A 25,896-nucleotide genomic window follows, 5' to 3' on the forward strand; every position below is an offset into this window, starting at 1 on the left:
GATCCTAATTTCAATTTTGAGAGAATCTTTTAGAAATCTTTCAATCTACCAAAACTATTACACTTTTATCAAAGAATTTCAAAATTCTGAGATTTTATCTCAGAGTCCTTATCAAATCAGGACTCTACCCCAGAGTCCTGATCGAAGCAGGACTCTATCCAAAATTGATTTTCTCACTTCATTTTCACTGGTTTTTAAAAGCTTTGCCCAAATTTCATCATTTGCTTATCAAAAAACCAAAATTCTTAGAGTTCTGATCGAATCAGGACTCTTTCTTAGAGTCCTAATCAGAACAGGACTCTGAACCAAAACTTCAATTTCATCTTATTTTTAACTGATTTTCAAAATTCTCTCATTTGCTTTCTTAGAAAATCCAAAAATATGAGAGTCTTAGTTCAATTAGGACTCTGTCCTAAGAGTCTCGGTTGAATCAGAACTCTGTTTTATTCCAATATTTGTTATTGTTTTCACTGCTTTTACAAGTTCTTTCATCCATTTTTCAGAAAAATACCAAAAAAACTAGAGTTTTAGTCCGATCAGGACTCTGTCCCGGAGTCCTAGTCCAGTTAGGAGTCTGTCTTGAAGTCTGTTTTTATTCCATTTTCATTTATTTCCATTTGTTTTAAAAAATTAGGTCATTTTATAGAGTCCAGTTAATTCATGACTCTATTTCAGAGTTCGGTCGAGTTAGGAATCTCACCCTGACTGTGTTTTCTGACTCATTTCACTATTTTCTGATAAATTCTTTTAAAAATTCTTTCACTTGGCTTTTAAAATCCAAAATCTCAGAGTCCTAAGAGTTCAGGACTCTAACCCGGAGTTTCAGCTCGCTTGAGACTCTGTTTTCAAAAATCTTGAATTTCAATTATTGATTTTAACCCCTTTTCAAAGTTGTTTTCAATGTTTATTTCAAAATTTTCAAAAATCAATGTGAGCCCACTCAGTTGGAACCATATCTAGAAGAATTCTGACCAAGTTAGATCTCTATTTCATTTCAAAAAATTTAAATTTAAAGTTTACTTTTGAAAATCTTTTGAAAACTTTCTCAATTTCAAGTTTTAAAAATCGTTTTTTTTTTGGAAAAAAACTCAAGTAGGGCCAACTCGGAGTGGCGCCATATTCGAGTAATTCAGGGCTAGACTAGGGTTAGTCAGTGTCTTGGTTAGTGTTAGAGGTTTAGAAGAGTCAAAAGTTATTTTAAAAACTCATTTTGAAGTTTGAATTTTAAAACTAGTGTTTTTAAAGGTTTTTAAAGAACTTTAAAAACCCAAATGTGGAAAATGCCAAGTGGCATCACATTTGAGGATTTTCTAGGATAGGCTAGGAGTTAATTAGGCATTATTTAATATAATTTAGACTAGGGGTAGTATAGTAACTCCACACAAAAATTGCCCCCCTTAGAAGAGTCCAAAAATTTCAAAATTGTTAATTTTTAAAACTTAAAAAGTTTCTATAAATTGAGACCCATAGGGGGTCGATTTTTCCAGCCACCTCTTGAGCAATTCTTGGAGCCTCTCTCTCCTCTCCAGCCCTTCCTCCATTGCTGCAATACCAAGGTAAGAAATTTTATTAATTTCTTAGTTTTATTTAATAGTTTTTATTGTTTTAAATCTATTTTGGCCATTAATATCATCTATTCCATGGATTAAACCATGGATTCAAGTCCAATAACCTCAAGAACAGTCCAAGAAGATGATCTAACTCTGTTTTTTGTGTTTTACAGGGATTCTAATCCATTAGATACGATTTTAGCATTATCTTTTGCATTATTAACCAATAAAACATGTGATTTACCCTTTTAATGGGCTAAATCCATGCTTTTAAAGGTAACATCAAATTCCAGCCATTGATTCCCTAATCTTTATTTATTTATTTATTTATTTATTCATGTTTATTACACGTTTTCTAGCATAAAAATAATTTTTATTTTACTGTTTTAGTGTTTATTTTATTGTTTTTCATTAGTTAATGCATGTTTTCTCAAGTTTCTTATATTTCTGTGTGTTTTTAGTTTAGAACAGAAAAGAGCATGCTGTTTCGGATTAAAATATTTACTGTTAATTCCTGATTTTTTTATATGTGATACATGCATATGTAATTGAACTACTGTAAAAACTCAGATATTTTGGAATTCAGAAACTTTTTCAGAAAAATCAGACATCAAATCGGGTTTTTAAAGCTTTAAAATAGTTGTTAAAATCAAGAAGGTAACTTGCTGTTATGATATTTTTCTCATCCTATATCCGATTTGAGATCTGTAAAATGCCATGGATTTATATTGATTAGATCTATTTACTGTGAAATTTTGGGATTTTTCAATCTCTGTTTAGTCTTTTTCCTTTGTCAGAGAATCGGATTTTAAATTTAAAACTCGTTAGGGTTTAACAAAACCCTAATCAGACTTGTGTTGTTCATAGATCCCAAACCACAGATCTGATTCATGATCTGTAAAAAGTGAGTATTGTTATTTTTATGTTTACTGTTCACTGCTAAAATTTCATAAATTTTTTATTAGGTTTGCTATTTATTTCTGTATTTCTAATCCTAAGTAGCTATTTTAACCCCTGTTAGATTTGTTAGATTTTAGTTCAGATTGCCGGAAGGGTTCCTCCCTAATCGAAGATGCTTTTTCCGATCTGTAAATTGGGAAATCTCTGTTTTTCTTCTTAGTTTATCTCTGTAAAAATTCAGAAGTTTTAATGGAGAATTGACCCCTGATTCGGGTCTAACTTTGAAACTGATATGTGACCTAGGTTAAAAATAGCTTATTTTAGGTTGTTAATGCAATTTTCGGATTAAAATAATATCAAAAAATTATTTTTGCAATTCCAATCTGATTTTAAAGTTATAATAAGTGTCTGTGCCAATTTGTATGAAATTTATAATTCATTTGATGTCTAAATTAATAAAATTGCAAAACAGGATACCTGAAAGATCCAAAAACACTGATAAAATCACAATTTTGGTGATATTTCTTGATTTTCATATATAATTTCATGTTTTTAGGGTTTGTTCATGTTTATATTCATATTAGGATGTTTCATGTCTGATTTTATGCTTATTTCAATCATAAATCTTAAATTTTTATCAAAATCTATTTCAGAAAACCCTAATTTCAAGGCCATAGTCTTGCTATCAGGGGTAATTTGGTCATTTGACCTCAATTTCGAAATTCTAAACCCTAGTTTTCACATTTTAAGCATGTCACATCATATTTAGTTTGATTTATTTTTATTTGAACTTCAAAACTTGCATTTTACCAAATATCTTTCTAAAAACCCTAATTTCAAGGCCATAGCCTTGCTATCAGGGGTATTTTGGTCATTTTGACCCTAATTTCGAAATTTCAAACATCATTTTCATATTTTTTCTATTTTATTTCATATTTTATTAAGTTTTTATCAGGGAATCATGGAAAATGGCTTATGTCTAGCAAAATCCAGAAATTTCTAGATATTACTGGATAAAACTAGAAAAGCCAACATATCTTCACTAACAAGTTTTCTAGTTTTGCAGGGACATTGAAGACTTTATTTTCCTGTATTTAAATTCAATTAGTGATGTAAATTAAATTAATTTTGGAATAAGAATTTCAATTCCTGCATAGAATAGGATGCATTGCATATAGTTTTAAGCTTTGATATATAACTGCTATGTATGCCAATTCATGCATATTTTTTCCAATTCACTATGGTCCTCATGAATGACACGTGCACTAGCTCTTATGGAGTTGACAAACTTGGTAGAATTTGTATTTATGGCCATAGTCACAATACAAATGAGACCCAGATTTGTAATCTTCGTATTAGCCACATTCAGCCTACACTCTTAGGCTAACTTCAAAAATGCATTGCATTTCTCAAAAATACAAAAAGATTTTCTTAATTCCTCAAAATCAAGTTTTTCAAATCCATATTCATTCATTTCATTCATTTGCAAATTCCAATTTCAATTCAGAAAATCAATTTTCTTAAAAATTTTCTAAGTCTTATTCAAAAATCGATTTTCTCAAAACATTGATTTTCCAATGATATTTCAAGCATTTCCCAAGCTCCAAATTCGATTCTAAGTTATATTTTCAATTTCAAAGTTTGAATTCAAAGAAATCAAATTTTCCAAAGTTATTTCACATTTCTCAAAATCGATTTTCACAAAACCTCTAGATTCTTCAGAAATCGATTTTCATTTTCCTCAAAAATGTTCTTTCTCCATGATTCATGATTTTTCAAGTGACATCTTTTCCAAGAATTCTCCAAATATTTTCCAAGTATTTCAAATCTTGAAGCAAACATCATGTTTTCAAATATGCATTTTCAGAAAATTCATAGCACATGCCTGATTCTTTGTGCATTTAGGAAATAGAACATGATTTAAACAAGTTGAGCAAAGCTAAGCACACAATTGATCATGGTTCAATTACCCCTAGTAAAGGCACCAGGAACGGTTGAACCTCGTACCGACAAGCGAGTCTCATTCTTCAAAATTATCCCGCATTTTAAAACGGAGGCGAGTGATTTTCAAAATCTTTTTCAAAGGTCAGTTTGACTCGCAAAAAGTAAAAATTTTGCGATGATAACAGGTTTGGTGACTGTGATGGGACCTGTCTTCGTCTGATCAATTATGTGCTTAATTTAGTTCAAATTGTCAAAATCGTGTTCCATGGAATGTCAGCTTTTATTTCACGATATCATGTGAACCTAGGAGCCTAGACTTTAACCTAGCTGACATGGATTGCATATAGACTAAGTATGGTTTGGTAGGACCATATTGAGGAGGAAATTTTCATGCTCACATAGACTTAGGTCTAATATAACCCTCCTCAATCTAGGTTTGATTGAAAACAATGTTTGCTTCTTCAAATTTTTAAAATCTGTATCTCTTTAGGTTTTAGAGCCTTCTGATTTGCTTGCATGTGATCATGTTTTCAAAAACCACCCCACCTATCTTTACCCGATCTTCACGTTGTTGGGCTTTCTTCCAGAACCATAGTTCGGGATAAAGCCTCACAACTGGGCCACCTATTTGGGTGAAAATCCCCCTGCCACGTACCAAGGGCCATAGTCCAACGTATATCGGCAGGTGCTCAAGGATGTTGGAAAACTTGAACCTAGAACTGGAGAAATTGATTTCATGCCACGTACATCGAGCCTTGACTCGAGTATATAGGCATAGCATGATTGGACACAGATGATCTGAACCTTAGAGTTAGGATTAAGGTCCTACAGCTATTTCAAAACTTCTGCATCTAGAGTCAGCTTTTATTGAATGTTGTATGTGCATACTTGATTGTACAGGATGTGATTGAATGTTAGCTTCTTTTATTCTATTTTATTACATTTTTCACAAGTTTTTCTAAAATACTGGATGATTTTTCAAAAAATCTCTAATTTTTTCATCTATTTTCATATACTATCTAAAATTCCTGTTTTATTCAAACCCTGGACGATTTTCCAAATTCTCCTTTATTTTCTTCAAAACTCCAGGTGATTTTCATCATTTCTTTCTTCTGGATCTCGAACTTCCAACCTTATTTTGATCCTGCCTGCAATTTTTCAAATGTTGAAATCTTGTCAAACTTCTTTTCTCCATGTCTGCCAGATTTTCATCTCTTTTCGAGTCCTTGACATCTCCTACATCATCTCTATTTCTCACAAAAATCTTCAGTCTAAACCATTCTTTTACTCTATAGAAAGCATTGGCATTTTTCAACGTGGTTCAAACAAGGTCAGGAAAGAGAACAAACGCCAAGCAGTGTCGAAGAGATGAGTTCTCTAAGGCCGGTCAAGAAGCAGGACCAGACAAGTGAAGATGAGATTGATCCAGTCATGTACAAAATGTTTCAAAAAATGATAACAAAAACGCTATTAGAGCTACCCGAGTCAAGCACCAGAAAGGAACCAGACAAGCGGAATGATCGACTTCGCCAGCCCAGTCCCCAACGTAAAGGGAGAGAGAAAGAAAAACCAAAACACAAAGACTTGAGCGCTGATCGAAAGTTCACCCCGCTGGGTCAGAAGCTCAAGACTGTTTTAGAAAATCTGCTCGCAAAAGGCATGGTTCGTTTACCAAAAGTCGTCGATCCCCCGTCAATCATGGGTAGATTCAAAAAGCAATTTTGCAAGTTTCACCGCGCAATAGGACACGATACAGAAAATTGTTTTGTCCTCAAGAATATCATTCAGGATCATGTTGATAAGAATATTCTGGGGGAAAGCAAAATAGCAGACCAGTCGGCCGTCCAAGCCAAACCCCTTCAATCCCGCTCTCAGCAGAAAGCAAGCAGTCAAAAGAAGCCAAAGCATGAAGGTTGGGGTTATGACCGCAAGCTCACCCCTCTAGATCAGCCCCTCGAAGAGGTCCTTGAATACATGTTGAGCAAAGGAATGGTTAAGCTTCCAAGAATTTCTAATCCTCTGGTCTCCCTAGGGAAATGGAAGGGCATGATATTGAGTGATGCTTCGTCTTCAAAAATATTGTTCAAGACTGTGTTGACAAGAATCTCCCTGTTAAAGAGGAAGACCAGTCGGCTGTTTTGACTGAGCCTTTTCCTGATCATTCATAAAGATGACAAATGCCGATGCTTTCTCATTTCCATCATTTCTGCTTTTTGCTTCTCTGAATAAATGTAGTCTCCAGTTGCTTTCTTTAAATTTGTCATCCTTCCTCCCAGACATCAATAAAATCATCAGTTTTCCTTATATTTGGAGGTCATTCTCTTCATGATGTTGTTTTCTGAACTTTCATGCAATATGCCCTTTATGATGAATGCTGTCCTTCTCACATAATCTACCAAGTTCGTAGAGAAGCTCATTACCAATTATGCATTACTTTGTTATATTCCTTCAAAAATATCTTTTTCTTCATGGTTGACGGCCTCACCTAGGTAACAAGGCATATCTCGGTTGTTTATTTCCTCTCATAAAATAACAATACAATTATCGCAATCCCAGCAATAATCCCATCCCTGGTAAAGGGATATCCTTCAAATTGTCAACCCAATTTCCGATCTTCATCCATTATTTTCCTTCTATTCTCCAAGTCATTGCCTTCAAGAATTCTCCCTCATTCTAACCATCCCATTTGTCTTACAGAGAGCACCTGCATCACTCAATGGTTCAGACAAGGTCCGAAAAGAAAACCGCATCAGTTGAAGGCATCGCATACTCAATCGCTTCAGAAGAGGAAATGGACTCACCCCGAAGTCAGGGTCAGCAAGCAGAGGATGACGTGGATCCCCAGATGTATATCATGTTAAAAAAGATTATGACCAAGATGCTGGTAGAACAAGCTGAAGCCAGTACAGAGCAGACTCAGGACAAACAGAAAGCTAAGGGTCATACAACCAAGAATGTAAAGATCACTGAAAAGCAGAGTCGTCATGAAGAAACATCTGATGAAGCAGAATCAACAGATGATACTCATAAAGAATATGAAACTCAACAAGAATTCAGAAAGTCGACTCAGGGGCAGGGGTCGGCTTATAAGTCCAGAAATCAGTCCGTTGACGATCCTACTCAGCCACAACTCCGATACGTAGTCAAAATGGTCAAGGATCTGCAAGCTCGCGATAAAGGCAAGAAGGTCTTTACAAGCGAGGATTTCTATGATGGTCTGGAAGGGGATGACAACCTAGAAGATCTCCCCCGCAAATTTGTCAAATTTGATGGGACTGGCAATCCCAAGGCTCACCTGGCTATGTTCTTTGCAGAATGTAATAGATTCAAGAGAGATAATCGCGCTTTGTTCAGATGTTTTCCTCGCAGTCTGGAGGGCACCGCCGCAAAATGGTATTCAGAGCACATCAATCACATTGAGTTGAAGGAATTCGACAAAGTGGTCAATCTTTTTATTGAGCGATTTTTATTCAACACAGAGGTGCTACCCACCCTGAATCACCTTTACAATCTGAAGCAGAAGAGCAGTGAAAAAGCCAAAGACTTTATCCACAGATGGAGATCCACCTGTAATCAAATGAATGATCCGATATCAGAGAGGCATGTGTTGTCAGTCATTCTGAATAATTTCTCCCAACCTTTGAGAGGTCTGATCTCCACTTCCCCGACACGATCTTTCATCGAATTGGTAGAACGAGTTGAATGGCTCGAGATGGGAATAGAGAATGGGGTATATGAGAGCTTCACACTCTCAAAAGGCAGCTCTGATACCAAGAAATCATGTGTCACCTTCTCGGTGAATACCACATGCAACAACAATGGTAAAAACAAAAGGAGTGGCAGAAAGAACCACACTGATGGATCAGGAAGCCCAAATCCTAGCAGAGATGATCATATAAGACAAGAGGATAGAATCAGTAGGCAGAATGACAGCCCTCTCTCAAGCATCCAACTAGAATTAAAGCCCCAAAGGAGACCAAAGCATGACGGTTGGGGATACGATCGTAATTTTACTCCCTTAGAACAACCGCTTGAGCAAGTTCTGGAATATATGATAACCAAAGGGATGGTTAGACTCCCCAAGATAGCGGATCCTCTTGTAACCATGGGAATGTTTAAAGATCAGTTCTGCCAGTTTCATCGGGCAATGGGTCACGATACCGAGCATTTCTTTGTCTTTAAAAATATTGTCCAAGACTGCATTGACAAGAATCTCCTTGTTGAAGATGAAAAGGAGGACCAATCATCCTGATCATGCTTTTCCTCAATCATTCAATAAATTGACAACACTAGCGCCTTCCCAATTTCTCATCTCGCTTTTATTATTTTAGAGGGATGATGCAATCCCGTTTATCTTTCCTTGATTTATCACTTTCCTTCAACACATCAATAAAGTTGTCTATTTTTTCTGCAAGCTCGGTGCCACCTTTTATTCTCCTTCTCTGTAAAATGTTCTTTTATGAGGAATGACCTTTTCAGAGTCCCTCTTGAATCAATCAAAAGTCAGTTGCTTTATCGCCATAAGAGAACGTCCTTCTAATGTCTATTATTCTTCTCTTGTCCAAAATTTGTTTTCCCTGTTACACTGGGGCATTATTTTGAAAATTGTCTTTAAAATGTCCTGTATGCAGGCAGGATCAAACAAAATCTTTCACCATTCATACTCATTTGCATTTATTTGCATTCATTTGCATTTGCATTCATTTGCATCAATTTATATCAAATTTAACACCCATTCAAGATAAGGGATAAATCCTGAGACCCCGGCAAGTCGTCCAAGTTATCGTCAATTGATGACCTTCTAAACATCCAGTGTTCGTGCTGGAAATCTTTTAAAATCCGGTGCTCGTACTGGTAATCTTTCAAAATCCAGTGTTCGTGCTGGTAATTTTTCCAAAAACAGTACTCGTACTGGTCCATTTTCAAAACCCAGTGATTGTACTGGTTCATTTTAAAAATCCGGTGCTCGTACTGGTACGTTTTCAAAATCCAATATTTATATCCGGTGCTCGTACTGGTACTCTTTAAAAATCTAGCACTCGTTTTGGTGTCTCGCCCATTGGTCGCGTTAGTCAATCTCCTAGGTTCAGTCTTTGCGTTGATCATCCATCAGAATTTCCAATTTTCTTCGGGTCAATCAATTTCCAATTTTCGATTTCCAATTTTTAAATTTCCAATTTTTAAATTTTCAATTTTTAAATTTCCAATTTTTAAATTTCCAATCTTTAAATTTCCAATTTTTAAATTTCCAATTTTTAAATTTCCAATTTTTCAATTTCCAATTTCCAATTTCCAATTTCCAATTTTTAAACTTCCAATTTCTAATTTCCAATTTCCAATTTCCAATTTCCAATTTCCAATTTCCAATTTCCAATTTCCAATTTCTAATTTCTGATTCCCAATTCTATATTTCAACCTTCGGGTCACTCAAATTCTAATTTCGACCTTCGGGTCATTCAAATCCTCAACTTCGACCTTCGGGTTATTCAATTTTTCAATCTCAACCTTTGATTTCCCATTTCAATCCCTTGTGTCGTTTGACTCCCAATTTCGACCTTCGGGTCATGTAATTCTCAAATCTTGACCTCCGGATCATCCAATTTGATCAATCAGGCCTCTGGGCCGCCCACTCTATCAGATTCTCAATTCAAGCCTTCGGGTTACAATCTTACCAACATCAGTCATGCCCCTACCTTTGGTTTACAACTTTATCAATACCTATCACTTCCCAAGCCTTCGGGTTACAACTTCATTAATGTCAATCATTTTCAAATCCTGCTTTCGAGCTGGTCGGTCATCAAATCCTGCTTTTGAGCTGGTCGGTCAACAAATCCTGCTTTCGAGCTGGTCTGTCAACAAATCCTGTTTTAAGCTGGTCGGTCAACAAATCCTGCTTTCGAGCTGGTCGGTCAACAAAACATATTTTCGAGCTAGTCGGTCAACAAATCCTGCTTTCGAGCTGGTCGGCCAACAAATCCCGCTTTCGAGCTGGTCGGTCAACAAATCCTGCTTTCGAGCTGGTCGGTCAACAAATCCTGCTTTCGAGCTGGTTGGTCAACAAATCCTGCTTTCGAGCTGGTCGGTCATCAAATCCTGCTTTCGAGTTGGTCGGTCCACAAATCCTGCTTTCGAGCTGGTCGGTCAACAAATCCTGCTTTCGAGCTGGTCGGTCAACAAATCCCGCTTTCGAGCTGGTCGGTCAACAAATCCTGCTTTCGAGCTGGTCGGTCAACAAATCCTGCTTTTGAGCTGGTCGGTTATCAAATCCTGCTTTCGAGCTGGTCGGATAACAAATCCTGCTTTCGAGCTGGTCGGTCAACAAATCCTGCTTTCGAGCTGGTCGGTCATCAAATCCTGCTTTCGAGCTGGTCGGTCATCAAATCCTGCTTTCGAGCTGGTCGGTCAACAAATCCTGCTTTCGAGCTGGTCGATCAACAAATCCTGCTTTCGAGCTGATAAGTCAAATCAAATTCTGCTTTCGAGCTGGTCGGTCAACAAATCCTGCTTTCGAGCTGGTAAATCAAAACCAAACCTAACCTTCGAGTTGATCTCTTACTAAGTCTTTTCAGGATTCAGTTTAGTCATGGACGTGTTGCGCTTTCACAAAAGATTTCACGAAAATTTTGTCAATTTGTCATTAAATATTTGTTGATTTCAAAATCTTTATTGCACAAAAACACTACCTAAGAATACCTTCAGTATTACTTTCGAAAGGACAAAGCTTTCGCAAAAAATGATTCAAAATTCAAAATCTTTCTATTGGCCAACCAAAAGGGTGCAGAATAAATCCTCGATATGGCCAGCAAAGGAAATTCAATGTTGTTGCGAAGCCATGAGTGATTGATATTGATCGCGGTCAATGGCACATTTTTAAAGATCATTCTTGGGAAATAAAGCAATCGAAATATCCTGGGTGACACAGAAAAATCCATACCATCTCTATATCTCCTCAATCACCTAAGTTGCAATTAAATATCTGCAAAAGGGATCTCTCAACTGTCGTCAAGATGAAGTCGAATTAGGCAAGTAGACCCCCAGGGCCAAAGAAGATTTGAATCATCTCCAAGATGATGGAGTTTGTGACAGATCCTTCTAGAGAAAGTTCAGAGCACCGTCAAGATGAAGGCGACTGCGATGAGCCTCTCGACAAACCTTAAAAGATATTTAATTTCTGCTATCACCAAGAGATTTCCAAGACAGTACAGGCAGAAAGACCATTTTGAGAAAAGAATCCCAGGATATCAGACTGCCGAATCTATCAAGAATCTTCTTTAATTTTGTGAAATTCTATTATTAATATTCTTTCACCAATGATTTTCGCAATATCAAGAATACTTTCTTTTCTATTCATATCAAGGAAATTGATAGCTTCCTTGGAAGAAATCCAATTGCAAGCAATTTGAATTTGAATCTTGATTCTACGGAGTTAAGCCCAGTCATAGGTAATACTTCAGGTAGACAAGAGGGAATATTTTTGCACCAATGTGCACCGTTTTCAATTATTTTAAATCAACAACAATTTTTCAACGTTTTGACAATAATTTCTAGCTATCCTGACATAAAGCGAGAGCTTGAGGTTCATCTTTGGCGCATCCTGACACCATCCCTTTTAGGACTTGATGAAGGGAAATTTCAAGATTCCTTCACTTCTTTGGTATAATCTGAGCGCACGGGCTCTCAGATTTGCACACTTCCCTATGTCCCCATTGTCCCACCATAGACAGTTCAATTTTGGCTTGAGGTTAAGCCATAAATTCCAGCAAAAGGCAATTTCAAAAGTTACTTAGTCTCAGCAATGAGGCACCCAAAATCAAATCCCTTTTCGAACTTTAGGGACCCCAATTCCATCCTTTTGCAAAACCCTTGTCGAATTTATTGTGCAAAATCCGAAGGTTCCATCACGATCTCTTCTCTCAAGGATTCCGTTCATTTTTCTGCCCGATCAGGTTAAGGGTATAAACTTGAGCCTCACTTGATGAGGTATTTCATTTTCTGCCCAATCAGGATAAGGGTACAAACCTGAGCCTCCTTTGATGAGGTATTTCATTTCTCGGTCAGGATAAGGGTACAAACCTGAGCCTACTTTGATGAGGTATTTCATTTTCCGGTCAGGATAAGGGGTTAAACCTGAGCTTCACTTTGATGAGGTATTTCATTTCCCGGTCAGGTTAAGGGTCAAACCTGAGCTTCGTTTCTACACGAGGTATTTTATGTCCCATCCAGGTTAAGGGCAAAACCTGAATCTCACTTCCTTTTGAAAAAAAAATTCTTCTTATTCTCTATTTTATATCTACCATCACCACTTGGATTAATTCTTTCATACCCAGTCAGATTCATCTAACTGGGGCATTTTTATAATCCAAATTTGGTGTGTTTTCTTTGCCACTAATCTCGACTTTCAACCGGCTTAGTAGCAAAGAGGGGCATCTGTAAACACCCCAAATTTTCACTCTTATCCAGTGCTTACATTTCATGTGTCATTGCGTATCATTGCATGCATTCGGCATGTCATTTCATTGCATTGCATAGCATTGCATATCATTATCTCTCATTTTCGAGATCCAGCACTCTTGTTTTCAAAATATTTAATCCAGATTTGAGTTTTTAAAACTTTTCTTTCAAAATCAATTTTAAAACCTGGGTTTTTAATCAACATTCTGTCGTTTGCCAACCCCCAAGACCTTATATTTTGAAGTATTTTCTCATAAGACGAATCTGGATTCATTTCAAACTCAATTTCAATTGATTTCAATTCTCAGGTGAGGCCCATTTAGGTGGTGTCGCTTCTGAATTTATCAAAAATCTCAAAAATTTTAGAGTCCTAGTTGGATCAGGACTCTTTTTCCAGAGTCCTAGTCGGATCAAAACTTTACTTTTCACTACCTTTTTACCTGTTTTCGGAGAAAACCTTTCAAAACCTTCTGCTTTGGCCAAAATGTCAGAGTCCTAGTTGGATCAGGACTCTTCTTCAAGAGTCCGATCGGATCAGGACTCTTCTTCAGAGTTTTAATTGGATTAGAACTCTAATCTTTTACAGCTATTTTATCTATTTTCAATCAAATCTTTTAAAATATTTCAAAATGAGTCAGAAACTCAGAGTTTTAGTCAAAACAGGACTCTATTTAGAGAGTCCTAGTTGGATCAAGACTCTGATCCTAATTTCAATTTTGAGAGAATCTTTCAAAAAACTTTACATCTATCAAAACTGTTACACTTTTATCAAAGAATTTCAAAATTCTGAGGTTTTATCCCAGAGTCCTGATCAAATCAGGACTCTACCCCAGAGTCCTGATCGAATCAGGACTCTATCCAAAATTGGTTTTCATACTTCATTTTCACTGGTTTTAAAAAGTTTTGCTTAAATTTCATCATTTGCTTACCAGAAAACCAAAATTTCTTAGAGTTCTGATCGAATCAGGACTCTTTCTCAAAGTCCTAATCAGATCAGGACTCTGAACCAAAATTTCAATTTCATCCTATTTTCATTTGTTTTTCAAAATTCTCTCATTTGTTTTCTCAAAAAATCCAAAAATCTGAGAGTCCTAGTTCAATCAGGACTCTATCCTTAGAGTCTCAGTTGAATTAGAACTCCGTTTTATTTCAATATTCATTATTGTTTTCACTGTTTTGACAAGTTCTTTCATTTGTTTTTCAGAAAATACCAAAAACTCTAAAGTTTCAGTCCAATCAGGACTCTGCCCTAGAGTCCTAGTCCAGTCAGGAGTCTGTTTTGAAGTTTGTTTTTATTCCATTTTCATGTATTTCCATTTGTTTTCAAAAATTAGGTCATTTTGTAGAGTCCAGTTAATTCAGGACTCTATTTTAGAGTTCGGTCGAGTTAGGAATCTCACACTGACTGTGTTTTCTGACTCATTTCACCATTTTCTGATAAATTCTTTTAAAAATTGTTTCACTTGGCTTTTAAAATCCAAAATCTCAGAGTTCTAAGAGTTCAGGACTCTAACCCGGAGTTCCAGTTCGCTTGAGACTCTGTTTTCAAAAATCTTGAATTTTAATTATTGATTTTAACCCCTTTTCAAAGTTGTTTTCAATGTTTATTTCAAAATTTTCAAAAATTGATGTGGGCCCACTCAGTTGGAACCATATCCAGAGGAATTCTGAACAAGTTAGAACCCTATTCCATTTCAAAAAATTTAAATTCAAATTTTACTTTTGAAAATCTTTTGAAAACTTTCTCAATTTCAAGTTTTAAAAATCATTTTTTTGGAAAAAACTCAAGTAGGGCCCACTCAGGGTGGCGCCATATTCGAGTAAGTCAGGGCTAGACTAGGGTTAGTCAGTGTCTTGGTTAGTGTTAGAGGTTTAGAAGAGTCAAAAGTTATTTTAAAAACTCATTTTGAAATTTGAATTTTAAAACTAGTGTTTTTAAAGGTTTTTAAAGAACTTTAAAAACCCAAATGTGGAAAATGCCAAGTGGCATCACGTTTGAGGATTTTCTAGGATAGGCTAGGGGTTAATTAGGCATTATTTAGGATAATTTAGACTAGGGGTAGTATAGTAACTCCACCCAAAAATCGACCCCCTATGGTCCTCAATTTATATAAACTTTTTAGGTTTTAAAAATTAACAATTTTGAAATTTTTGGACTCTTCTAAGGGGGGGCGATTTTTTTAGAGAATTCTAACCTAAATGAACTCTATTTAATCCCTAATTAACACCTAATTAAACCCTAGAAAGTCCAAATGTGGCACCACCTAGTATGGACCCACATTTGGTTTTTAAAACTTGAATTTAAAACCTTTAAAAACCAATGGTTTAAAACTTAAATAAAATGGAATTTTAAAATTGATTTTGACTCCTCTAGACCCCTAACCTAACTAGGACAATGACTAACCCTAGTCTAACCTTGACTTCTTCAAATGTGGCGCCACCCCGAGTGGGCCCCACTTGAATTTTCAAAAACGATTTTAAAACTTGAAAATGAGAGGTTTTTCAAAAGAGATTCTGTTGAGAAATTCGGTTTTGATGTCACATAATATGATACACTGTCATATTTGATTTTGTATGATATGATAATATGTTCTCTTGAAATAATGTTATATTATGACTGAATATGTTTTGCCTTAAATCTAACGAGTATTTGATGCAAGGATATCTCACCCAATAAGGATGGAGACTTCCTGTTCAAGTACAACTATGGTGCAATCATACTCCTTGAAGAAAAAGCTTGATGAGCCATGCTTTCCTAAAGCTCAAATGAAGAAATCGGCTACCTCAAGATGAAGTTTTTTTTCTTCTTTAGAGTCATATGTAACAGAACCTTCAGGAACTTGCATTTTGCATATTACATACTCATTCATACATACTATATCATAAAAGTATACGATAGTTTCAAAAAGCTTCTTTTTTGAAAACCAATAAGTGTACCTTCTTACAACCTTTTATGAAAAAGATATTTTGTCATATAATAATTGTACCTTCTTACAACCTTTTATGAAAAAGATATTTTGTCATATAATAATTGTACCTTCTTACAACCTTTTATGAAAAAGACATTTTGTCATTGTACCTTACAAGACAACATGAAAAAGGAATGTAGGAAAAAGATAAAAACATAAAATCGGCTACATAAGAAAAACAAATAAAATATGTTTTTGAAAAGACTTTAGTCATCTTCTTTAATGAAATGTTTTATATAGGAAGAAGACAAAAACATAAAATCGACTACATAAGAAAAATAAATTAAAATTTTTAAGGACTCTAGTTACCTTTTTCTCATAACCATAGAATGTCGACTTACTTGAAGTCATCATTCTCTCTACAAAGCATTAAATGCCTTCTGTAACAAATCCCTTCTAAATATCCTTCCCAAAGAATGTCGACCTTCTTTTTGGTCCTCATTCTCTCTGGAGACTTTAAAATACACTACATAAAGAATACACTTGACATGACTATGTACAAATAAATATCTCAAAGCACTCATAGTACTTACACTCATTTAAAGTAAAGAAGTACTAATGTACCTCAAATCATTAATTAGAATAAAGACAAAACTACAACCCAACGTTCAAATGTACTATTGTAAGAAATAGACTTTCTTACATAAAATATGTATTACCTAAAACACTACAACGACTAGTGTACCCTCTATTTTACTCTTCTGGAAAAAGGCATTCTCGATCTTCTTTAAAAGATATTTTTGAAAAGACATAACATTTCATATTTCAAAAAGTTACAATTCCAAAATGTAACGACTACTTTTTATAAGCTATATAAACACACACACATAAACTATTCAAACAAGAGGAATGAAATAGACGTGTGAGCTTACAAAGAGAAAAATATTCTATTCGTGATTTGAAAAGAGAGCCTTGAAAAAGAAAGAGAAAAAGAAAAAGAAAGAAAAGAGAAAAAGTCAAGTCCAGCTCTTTGACAAAGAGTATCCTCTGAGTGACAAACAGAACATTCTTAGAATCCTTCATTCGTGCATTCATATCATTCTGAAGGTTCTATAGGAAGTATTGTAACTCTGTTTATTCACTGTATTCCTTCTTTGTTTAAAGAAGTAGACCTCTGTGAAAGAGGGTGTTGCCCTTCTCTGTTGAGAGAAGAAGACCTCTTGGGAAGAGGGTGTTGCCCTTCTCTGTTGAGAGAAGAAGACCTCTTGGGAAGAGGGTGTGCCCCTTCTCTGTTGAGAGAAGAAGACCTCTTGGGAAGAGGGTGTTGTACTATTTATCCGGTAACTCGGATGTTATAGTGGAATCTCAAGTGGTTTGCTTGGGGACTGGATGTAGGTCTGGATATTGACCGAACCAGTATAACTTCTGTGTTTTATGTGTTGTGCCTTATTGCTTAATTCTTTTATTTTATCGATCATTATCATATTTCACTATTCACCCCCCCTCTAGTGGAATTTCATTTGGTATCAGAGCAGGTTTGCTGGTTTCGACGTAACAAGTCTTCCAGCACAAATGGCATCTACCTCTTATGCTCGTGATATTGAAGGTCAACACGCATCTCGTCCTCCCTTCTTCAATGGCTCCAACTATGGATATTGGAAGTGCAGAATGGCTATCTTTCTCAAATCCATAGACTTTGCTGTATGGAAAATTGTTGAGCATCCATACACATCTCCATCCGCAGACTATAACTTATGGTCTGATGAAGAAAAGAAAATGGCAAACTTAAATGCAAAGGCTATGAATGCCTTATATTGTGCCATTGATCAAAATGAATTCAACAGAATATCTATATGTGAATCTGCATATGACATTTGGCATTCTTTGGAGGTTATTCATGAAGGAACCAACAAAGTTAAAGAAGCCAAAATATCATCTCTTGTTAGAAAATATGAGTTGTTCAAAATGAACAAAGATGAACCCATCATAGAGATGTTTACCAGATTCACCAACATCACCAACGATCTGAAATCTCTGGGTGTAACATATTCTCAGACTGAAAAGGTGAAGAAAATCTTGAGATCTCTCACAACTGATTGGGAGAAAAAGACCACTGCTATTGAAGAAGCTCAAGATTTATCTAAGCTTACATTGGACGACTTAATAGGAAATCTTATGGCCTATGAAGTCCACATGAAAGAAAGAAGGGAAGAAGAGCAACCAGTAAAGAAAACTCTAGCTTTCCCAGCCCTATCTGAGAATGAAGACTCAGATAAAGAATCAGAAATTGCGCTACTTACCAGAAAATTCCAGCGCTTCATGAGAAGGAATCGGCTTCCAAGCAGGCACAAGGAAAGAAAAGATCTTAAAGAAGATCCCATGTGCTTTCAGTGTAATAAGCCAGGGCACTTAAAATGTGACTGTCCCCTTCTCAAAAGAAAGTCCAAGACTGAGGAACCAAAGAAGAGGTTCTTCAAGAAAAAGGCTCTGCATGCTCAATGGGATGATTCAGAACCATCCACTAGTGAAGAGTCTAGTGATGATGAAGCCGAAACTGCACATATGTGCTTCATGGCAAACGAAAGTTCGGTAAGTGAAATCTCTGATTTTTCCTTTGAAGAACTTCTAGATGCTTTTCAAGAACTATTTAAAGAATCTAGAAAATTGAGTTTAAAAAATAAAGCTTTAAAATCTAAAAATTTAGAGCTTTCTCAAAAGAATGAAAAACTCAGCAGTGAAAATTCTGAGTTGAAAAAGAAAAATCTTTTGCTTATATCTGAAATTTCTTCTACTAGCTCCAAAACTAAAGATATGCAAGTAGAAATTTCAGAGCTAAAAAGTAAAACTGAGAACCTCATGAAAACGGTTTTCAAGTTTACTAAAGGTAAAGAGAACTTGGATAAACTCTTATCCTCTCAGAAGGTCTCCTTTTACAAGAATGGGATTGGCTATTCTCATTTCAAAAAACCTTCTTGTATAAATCAAAAGACCACGTTTGTGAAAAGTTCATCTGAACCAAATAAGGAGTATTATATTGATAATCTTTTTAACTCCTCTAAAGAGATAGACAAACCCAAATCCAAATGGATATGGGTTCCAAAGTCTAACAAAAAAGGACCCGATTGGGTACCAAAAAGAAGATTTACTTAATGTTTTGCAGGCTCCAAAGAAGAAGAACAGATGGATACTAGATAGTGGATGTTCAAAGAACATGACAGGACATCCAGACCTTTTTGTTGTTCTTCATCATAAAGAAGGAGGAACCGTCACCTTTGGAGATAACAACAAAGGTTTGATAATTGGTATTGGAAATATTGGTAACATAGACAAACCTCTTATCAAAGACGTTCTCCTTGTTAAAGGCTTAAAACATAACCTACTAAGTATCAGTCAAATGTGTGACACAGGTTATAATGTTAGCTTTAATCATGATGCATGCCTCATAGCTGACACAAATGAAAACATCATCTTAAAAGGTATAAGAAAGAATAATATATACGAACTATACCTAGAAAACATCACAGAACATTGTCTTATAGCTAATAATGACACTCAACATCTATGGCACATAAGAATGGGCCATGTCAATTCAAAATACATGTCCAAACTAGCTAAAAATAAATTAGTACGTGGGTTACCCAACATATCTTTTAAAAAGGATTATTTTTGTGATGCATGTCAATTAGGAAAATTGTCAAAATCTCCTTTCAAATCAAAAAATGTCATCTCAAGTAAAAGACCTTTAGAACTTCTCCACCTGGACCTTTTTGGTCCTTCTAGGGTAGCTAGCCTTAATCATAATAGATATGCTTTTGTCATTGTAGATGATTACTCAAGATTTACTTGGGTAATATTTTTGAAAAACAAAAGTGACACGTTTTGTCAGTTTGAAATCTTATGTAAAAAAATACAAAACGAAAAATCATGTTCTATTGTTAAAATCCATAGTGACCATGGAGGAGAATTTGAAAATGAACTCTTTGAAAATTTTTGTAACTTGCATGGTATTTCTCATAACTTTGCCTTCCCTAGAGCTGCATCTCAAAATGGTGTAGTAGAAAGAAAGAATAGAACCCTTCAGGAATCTGCCAGGACTATGCTCCAACACAATAATCTTGCAAAATCTTTTTGGGCAGAAGCTGTTAATACTGCATGCTACATAACAAATAGAGTTCTCATTAGACCCTTATTAAATAAAACTCCCTATGAACTATTCTATGACAGAACTCCAAGAATAGACTACTTCAAAGTCTTTGGATGTAAATGCTTTATCCTAAACACAAAAGATATCCTGGATAAGTTTGATGCTAAATCTGTTGAAGGCATATTCTTAGGATATTCAAGTCATAGTAAAGCATACAGAGTTTTCAATAAGTGTCATAATACTATTGAAGAATCTATGCATGTTAGTTTTTGTGAATCTATTGATCAATCTGTTCATATACAAACTAATGATGATGATGTTGAAAGTACAGATTTATTTTTAGATAACACAGCTAAGTCTAATGAAGATGATCACCAAAGAACCTTTGTCGATATCAAAGATCATCCTCAAAAGCAGATTTTGGGAGAACTAACAAAGGGGGTTCAAACTAGAGCTCAGCTAGAACGGATTGCAAACATGACATTCATTTCTCAACTTGAACCAAAGAAGATTGATGAAGCCATCATTGATGAGTTCTGGATGCTAGCCATGACTGAAGAACTGAATCAATTCCAAAGAAATGACGTTTGGGATCTTGTGCCGAGACCAAAGGATCATCCAATCATTGGGACAAGATGGATCTTCAGAAACAAGCTAGACAAAACAGGTAATGTTATAAGAAACAAGGCCAGACTAGTAGCTCAAGGATACAACCAGGAGGAAGGTATTGACTTTGATGAAACATTTGCTCCTGTTGCTAGACTTGAATCTATTAGAATGCTCTTAGCATATGCAAGCTATATGGATTTCAAATTATTTCAAATGGATGTTAAAAGTGCTTTCTTAAATGGTTTTATAAATGAAGAAGTCTATGTAAAACAACCTCCAGGATTTGAAAATGAACAATACCCAGATCATGTTTTTAAACTCAAACGTGCTTTGTATGGTTTAAAACAAGCACCTCGTGCTTGGTACGAAAGACTTAAAACCTTTTTATTAAAAACTGGTTTTTCTGTTGGCAAAGCAGATTCTACACTATTTGTCAAAGTAGTGAATAATCATACCCTAATTGTTCAAATCTATGTCAACGACATCATCTTTGGATCTTCTAACAGCACTCTCTGTGAAGATTTTTCTAAGTCCATGCAGAAGGAATTCGAAATGAGTATGATGGGAGAACTCACCTACTTTCTTGGACTGCATATTAAGCAAACCAAGGATGGAGTTTTCATCAACCAATCTAAGTATGCTCATGAACTTCTGAAGAGGTTCAACATGAACTCAACTGCTTCAAAATCCACTCCTATGAGCACTACTACTGTGTTGGACAAAGATGAAGATGGTAAGACTGTTGATACAAAGGTATACCGAGGTGTGATAGGATCACTTCTTTATTTAACTGCTAGCCGTCCAGATATAATGTTTAGTGTTTGCTTGTGTGCTAGATTCCAGTCAAATCCAAAAGAATCACATCTTAAAGCTGTAAAAAGAATAATGAGATATTTAAAAGACACAGTTGATTTTGGATTATTCTATTCAAAATCCTCTACATTTGATCTAATCTCATACAGTGATGCTGACTTTGCTGGAAATAAATCTGACAGAAAAAGCACAAGTGAAACATGTCACATGCTAGGGCACTCACTGGTATCATGGTTCAGTAAGAAACAGAATTGTGTATCATTATCAACTACTGAAGCCGAATACATTGCTGCTAGCCTAGCTTGTACTCAAGTTATCTGGATGAAACAAACATTAAAAGATTTTGGTTTAAATTTTGAAAATACAACTATTTTTTGTGATAATACAAGTGCTATAAACCTATCTAAGAATCCTATTTTACACTCACGAACTAAGCACATTCAAATAAGACACCACTTCTTAAGAGAACAAGTCTTAAACAACATAATTAAACTAGAATTCATACCCACTAATCAACAGTTAGCAGACATATTCACTAAACCATTAAAACATGAAGACTTCACACGAATTAGAAGAGAAATAGGAATATGTAAACTAAGTGACTTATAAATTAATCACACTTAATATAATACTTCTTATAAGTCTTGTGTAAATCTTATTTTAAATTGCTTTCCTTCTTATCGATTTTAGTTAGTCAAACTAAGTTTCCATATTCACGTATTCTTATAAGACACATTCTTTATGTCATTCAACTTGTCATCTTTCAAGTACACATCCATTATAACTCCTTGTCCTATCTCCTTTCTCTCATATCCATAAAAATAATTTTATTAAAAGCCATCATAACAATGTTCACATCACTCAACTCCTTTAATATTTTTTTGTCCTTTATGAAAACTTGTCTTACGATAAAATTGTTTCACCTCTCTACTTAGTTTATGAGAACTCATACTCTTCATGAGTTAAAATCGAATGACTAGTTGATCTCTTTAAAAGATCTAGTTGCTATATTCACACGTAAATGTTTTTTACTATATCATCTATTATATCATAGCCCAACAAACTATCTATTATCATCTCTTTTGTATACAAATTAAGCCTCCATTTTTATCTACTCTTGTTTAAAACTTAACCTTGTCGAGTTTCTTTAAATAAATCATATCAATCATAACTTTATGTCTTTCATCAAATTTTTTTTTTTTTGTCCTTCACAAAAATTCATATATGTCATCTCACTTCTCTCACTCTTCATTCATAAATATTTTTGTCCCCTCATTTCATCTCTCGAATACATTTTTTTATACATTTTTGAATCCGACTCCTCCATGTCGATTCTTATTTCAATTCTTATATATTTTTTTTAACTCTCTCTCCTTTTTTGTCTCATCACCTCTCTCACCACTAATCTAAGTCAAAATATGTCCTTCTCATATCCACGTATACTCTAAAAAAAAAAATTACAAATATTAATCATGAAACATTTTTTTTAGGCACTCTTTTCTTTAAAATGTCATATCTTTCAAAGTACACATCACATGATCACCCTATGACCTTTCTTTCCATCCGTGACCTTGTCTCTCTCTCTTATTGTATATCTCTCTAAAATCGAGAACCTTTAAAGTCTTGCCTCCAAGCAAACCTTTATTTATTCTATCTCTACTTTATGTCATATCTAAATCAAGTAAAAGTTGTCCTTCATCATCTTTCTCTCATCTCTAGATATCCACATCATCTTTTTATCTCCATTCACGAATTTAGAATCCCTCCACATAGAGTAACAAGTTGTTTGTTTTATTAGGCCATTATTTCAACATGACACCCCATACTCTATTAATGTTTTCTCTCACTAGTCGATAAACTCACCCATAGTAAAATCTATATATTTCAATAACTATGTCCTCCTCAATCTAATATAATACACTATCCTCAAACATTGATTTGATTTATCATTCACAAGTCTATTAACTTACTCCTCACGGATTTCCTTATTTGACTAAAATCTAAAAAATTACTCACTTCCAATGTCATTCATTTCATATCAACAATTATTTTCTTTCTTCTATTTAATCAATTGGTTCATCTCTTACCATTCCATTCGATCTTTTCTATCCTTATACAAATTTTCTCTCGGTTCTAGCTCCTTTCTCTCCTAGTGCTTTATTTTCAAGACACTCGAAAATGGCTTCCTCTTCTACCAATGTGATCACCTCCGCCGATCTAAGGTATCCTGATTTGTTTCACACCTACACCTCACTCTGCTCTCGCCCCATTCATGAAGGAAAATTGATCAACTTTGACGACTTCATGTTCTTCGACTTAGACACCTATCTCCCCGAACTCAAACCTCTCATAGGATCTTCATCCCCAGCCGCCTATTATCCTGAACTAGTTCGACTGTTTTATACCAACTTCTATTCTGATCATGAACAAACCTCAATCACCAGCAAAGTCCGAGGACAGCTGATGATTTTCAATGCTTCCGACCTAGGTAGAATTCTAAATCTACCTTCCACCGGTACCGACCTTAACACCATAGTACCAATCGACCGATCGGTACTTCGAAAAATACTTCTCTGCACCAACTGCTACCAACTTCTGTGGCACATGAGGAATCTCCAACCTCAAGCTCAGCTACTTGCCCAAATTCTTTTCCACAACCTCTATCCCAAGCATCCCCGCCAGGGATTAGTTCCTCGAAAAATCTCTCTTCTTATCTACGCAATCCTTTTTTCTCTTCCGATAAATTGGTCATCCATTATTTTCGACCTCTTTATTCGTTATCAGAAATTTGAGCCTCTTCTTTTTGGGTGTTTTATAACTCCATTTTCAACTACTTCCAAGTACCACTTCACAACGAAGTCATCCTCCGACCCTCTCACGTCCTCGATGCTACCACCTTCAATCTAAGGTCCCTGCACATGCCCGGCTCTGATGAAGCAGATCCAATATCCTCCTTCAATTACTTTTCTGCTATGATGGATATCGAGCAAACTCAAGATCGAATCCTTCGTAATCAAGCCCTGTTGCAGCAGACTCGCAAGCGGAATCGTGCCAATCGGACGCCTTCACCTTCTCCACCTTCGAGATAGACGCATTTTTATATTTAGTCTGTAATAACTTTTAAATTACTTTTTGGTCTGTAATAACTTTTTTACTCTGATCCCTCCTTTTTGTCCATGACAAAGGGGGAGAAAACCTGTCTCCATTATTGGAGAAACATTCTCTCTTTAAACATTATTTCACATTTTTATCATATTATTATTTCTATGCATAATGTCTTTTTGACAGGGGGAGCATATTTTGTCATAATCAAAAAGGGGGAGAATGTTGAGAAATTCGGTTTTGATGTCACATAATATGATACACTGTCATATTTGATTTTGTATGATATGATAATATGTTCTCTTGAAATAATGTTATATTATGACTGAATATGTTTTGCCTTAAATCTAACGAGTATTTGATGCAAAGATATCTCACCCAATAAGGATGGAGACTTCCTGTTCAAGTACAACTATGGTGCAATCATACTCCTTGAAGAAAAAGCTTGATGAGCCATGCTTTCCTAAAGCTCAAATGAAGAAATCGGCTACCTCAAGATGAAGATTTTTTTCTTCTTTAGAGTCATATGTAACAGAACCTTCAGGAACTTGCATTTTGCATATTACATACTCATTCATACATACTATATCATAAAAGTATACGATAGTTTCAAAAAGCTTCTTTTTTGAAAACCAATAAGTGTACCTTCTTACAACCTTTTATGAAAAAGATATTTTGTCATATAATAATTGTACCTTCTTACAACCTTTTATGAAAAAGATATTTTGTCATATAATAATTGTACCTTCTTACAACCTTTTATGAAAAAGACATTTTGTCATTGTACCTTACAAGACAACATGAAAAAGGAATGTAGGAAAAAGATAAAAACATAAAATTGGCTACATAAGAAAAACAAATAAAATATGTTTTTGAAAAGACTTTAGTCATCTTCTTTAATGAAATGTTTTATATAGGAAGAAGACAAAAACATAAAATCGACTACATAAGAAAAATAAATTAAAATTTTTAAGGACTCTAGTTACCTTTTTCTCATAACCATAGAATGTCGACTTACTTGAAGTCATCATTCTCTCTACAAAGCATTAAATGCCTTCTGTAACAAATCCCTTCTAAATATCCTTCCCAAAGAATGTCGACCTTCTTTTTGGTCCTCATTCTCTCTGGAGACTTTAAAATACACTACATAAAGAATACACTTGACATGACTATGTACAAATAAATATCTCAAAGCACTCATAGTACTTACACTCATTTAAAGTAAAGAAGTACTAATGTACCTCAAATCATTAATTAGAATAAAGACAAAACTACAACCCAACGTTCAAATGTACTATTGTAAGAAATAGACTTTCTTACATAAAATATGTATTACCTAAAACACTACAACGACTAGTGTACCCTCTATTTTACTCTTCTGGAAAAAGGCATTTTCGATCTTCTCTAAAAGATATTTTTGAAAAGACATAACATTTCATATTTCAAAAAGTTACAATTCCAAAATGTAACGACT

Source organism: Nuphar pumila, chromosome 14 (assembly GCF_984573655.1).
Source record: "Nuphar pumila chromosome 14, dmNupPumi1.hap1.1, whole genome shotgun sequence".
Lineage (NCBI taxonomy): Eukaryota > Viridiplantae > Streptophyta > Magnoliopsida > Nymphaeales > Nymphaeaceae > Nuphar > Nuphar pumila.